The sequence below is a fragment of the Vombatus ursinus genome, unplaced genomic scaffold, assembly GCF_900497805.2.
Source record: "Vombatus ursinus unplaced genomic scaffold, bare-nosed wombat genome assembly UNPS02006779.1, whole genome shotgun sequence".
Taxonomy (NCBI): Eukaryota; Metazoa; Chordata; class Mammalia; order Diprotodontia; family Vombatidae; genus Vombatus; species Vombatus ursinus.
The window spans coordinates 25,389,971-25,393,616 of NW_020946557.1; positions in this window are offsets into that span (position 1 = coordinate 25,389,971).

The window sequence follows — 3,646 nt, forward strand, 5'->3', positions numbered from 1 at the left end:
TATATATATATATATATATATATATATATATATATATATATATATATATAAAACTGAGGCCAAGAGAGGTTAAGGGACTTGGTTCAGAGTCACAAAACTGTGTCTGAGGTAGAATTTGAACCCAAATTTTCCTGACTCCAAGCCCAGTGCTCTATTTAATATACACTGCCAATACTTACATAATAGGAGTCAACAGAAAAATATTGTCAAATTTCCAGTGAAATATTTGTTCCATGTACTGAAATGTAGTGATACTCCAGTCCTGCTGCTTCTGTCACACATAGAAAACTTTTTCTTTCCTACATGGGTAAGAAATTCTGTAGGAAGTTTTTCCCCTAGCCCATGTGCACTGGGTGGTGGGTAGGGATCCTTCTCTATTTCCTCTCATTCATCCTTACATAGTCATCATTTCACTAAAGAGTTAAAGAGACAGCAAGATAGGTAAGATCAGAAATTACACATAAGTGATTCAGTAATACCCGAAACAAAGATAGTGAGTGCCATAACATCCTGGATTGTTGTAATACTTGTTCCAATATTCTCTTAGAGCAAGGACATCTCACTATAACCTCACATGCCATACATCTAAAAGTCAGATTATTAGTTTTTGCCATAAAAATTGTATTTCCATCTACAGTCACTATTACTTAGAATATCAGAGCTAGAGGGAACTTCACAGTCACTGCCCCTGTTCCCTGCCTCCCAAAATGATTTCTAAAACATACCTGACAAAAAGTCATTCGCTTTTTCTTGAAGACTTCCAGTAAGGGGAAGCAAATTATCTCCTGGGGCCACTTCATTTCTGAATAACTCTAATTGTTAGGACATTTTTCCTCCCATCAAACTTAAATTTGTGTCTTCATATATTGTACTGCTCTCTACTGCTCTGCCTTCTGGTATCAAATAGAACCAGTTTGACCTGGTTTGTTTTCCACAGGATGGTTCATCAAATATTTGAAGAAAGCTTCATGTCCCCCCTGAGTTTTCTTTTCCCCAGGCAGAATGTGCTCAGCTCATATAACTGATATGGCATGATCTTGAGGCCTTCCATTCTCCTAGTTACCCCTCTTCTGGACACTCTCTACCTCACCAACATCCTTCCTAAAATGCAGCATCCAGAACTGAACAAAGTACCCCAGATGTAGTTTGACCAAGGCAGAGTTCAGTAGGGCCATCCTTTCCTAATGCTGGAAGTTATATCTCTCTTAAAACAGGCCACGGTTATATTGGATTTATTTGGCTGCATATGGGTCACACTATTGACTAATATTTAAGTTAAAGTTCACTATCTCTTCAAGACCATTTCCATACAAATTGCTCTCTAACCATTCCTCGCTAATTTTGTGAGTGGAAGACAAATTTATTGAATCCAAATGTTATACTTTATATTTTTCCCTATTAAATCTTACCATGTTAGATTCAAACCAGTGTCCTAGGGTTCTAAGATCCTAATGGAGCCTGACTGTCATTAGTATGTTAGCTAACCCTCCCAGCTTTGTATTCTCTATAAACCTGATAAAGATACCATCTATGTTCCTATGTAAGTCATTAATTAAAAAAATGTGAAAGAGCACTGTGCTAAGCACAGATTCCTGGGGTACTGTAGACCTTCTTTTTAATGATCAATATCTGAGTTTAACCATTCAACAGCTCTTAGTCTATCTCACTGTACTAGTGTATATCCCATATCTCTTCACTGAGGCAGATACAATGGAAAGAGCACTGGATTTGGAGTGAGACTACATTTGTTCAAATCCCAGCCCTGTTATTTGTAATTTATGTGACCATAGACAAGTAATTTCATCATCGTTCACTTCCTTGGGCATCAGTTTCCTTATCAGTAAAATGAGGAGGTTAGCTAATCACGAAAGGTCCTTTTAGCTCTAAACCTATGATCTTATGATCTGATTCTCACACACACACAGACACACATACACAAAATGAGAGATTTTAACAAGTGCTTTGTTAAAATCTAGACAAGTAATATCTCCCTCATCTGTCAGTTTCCTGTCAAAGAGAAGAAATAAATTTAGGCTGGCATAAGTGACCTGTTCTTTATAAGTTATTCTGAATATTTGTTCCTTCTTTTTTTAGATGTTTAATACACATCTCTTTACTAATGTATTTTATACTTACTGCCTGCAGGAGAAGTCAACAAATAGATTCTATTCCATTCTCCCTATGGCACTATCATTTATTTAGTATTCCATGTTTGAAGCCTTAGAGTGATCTTTGACTCTTTTCTCTTTCTTGCTTCTTATAGCCAATCAATTAATAAGTCCTATAAATTCTACCTCAACACAATCTCAATGATTCATAACCTTCCTCTTTATTTCCATTGTCATCACCTTAGCAATTGCACTTATTACTACCTTATTGGACTATTACCTCTTAATGATTAGCCTCTTGATAGATCTCCCTTCCTCCACTATCTTTCCCTTACAATCTATCCTTCATATTGTTAGCAGATTAATCTTCCTGAAGCATATATCTGGTCATGTTAAATCTTCTATTCAAAAATATTCCATGATTTCTTATTGCCTGCTAAGTTCATCTATAAATTGATACTACCTAACTTACCACTATTATCTCATAACATTCCTCAAATATTCCTACTACTCTCAGAACTCCCTTCCTTGAAAACTTACTGCATTTTCACAGTTCTGTGTCCTTGTTCATTCACTTACATTCTCTATATGTACAATGGCCTTTATTATCCTCTTAACCTGTTTAATTTCTCCCTATTCTTAAAAGCCCAACTTGGATGCTACCTATTCTATGAAGTATTCTTGAATCTCCCCTGTTGATTGTCACATTCCTTTACTGGAATTTATATAAAACCTTCTTTCGAACCCTGCTAATACATTTTTTTAATTTAATGTTATTAGTTACCCTCCTCCTAGACTATAAGTCCACTGGGGCAGGGATTGTATCTTACCTAAATTTTGCATTTTCCTTAGTGTCTAGCACAGCATTTCACACATAGTTCATATTTAATAAATTAATTGGTTCTAATTCAGAGTTTAGAGTAAGTAGCATATTGCTGCAGAGGATTAGTGGTCTTACAACTTGGGAGGATTAATAATAATAGCTAACATTTATGTAGTGCTTAATATGTATCAGGCACTACGCTAAAAACTTTCCAATTATTATCTCATTTGATCCTTACAACAAACCTTGCAAGATAAGTGTTATTATTATTCCTATTTTACAGATGAGAAATCTGAGGCAACTAGTGACTATATGAGGCCAGATTTAGACTCAGTTCTTCTTGATTCCAGGTCTGGTGTGTCACTTAGCTATTTGAAAGTAAGAGTAAAAATGGATGAGCATCCTGGCTCACGGCAGGAAAAGAGAATCTCAGCCCTTTTTTATTTTTGACTATAATCAGAGTTTCTACCTGGGGGAGATAACACAACTGAGCTGAGATGGGAATAAAGCAGGTGTGTTGGTTGCCTTGGGAGACTAAACTGTTATTTCTATTCACACAAAGGCAACATGCAGCTAATCTATAATGTTGCTGTTTATGAGACTAGCCCCTCACTAATACAGCTACAGAAGGCTATGGTCCAAGGCAAAAGGAAGAAGGTGTTAGCAGGGACTACGTTTGCAATGAGGCAACCACTCTAGGGTTCAGAGGAAATTG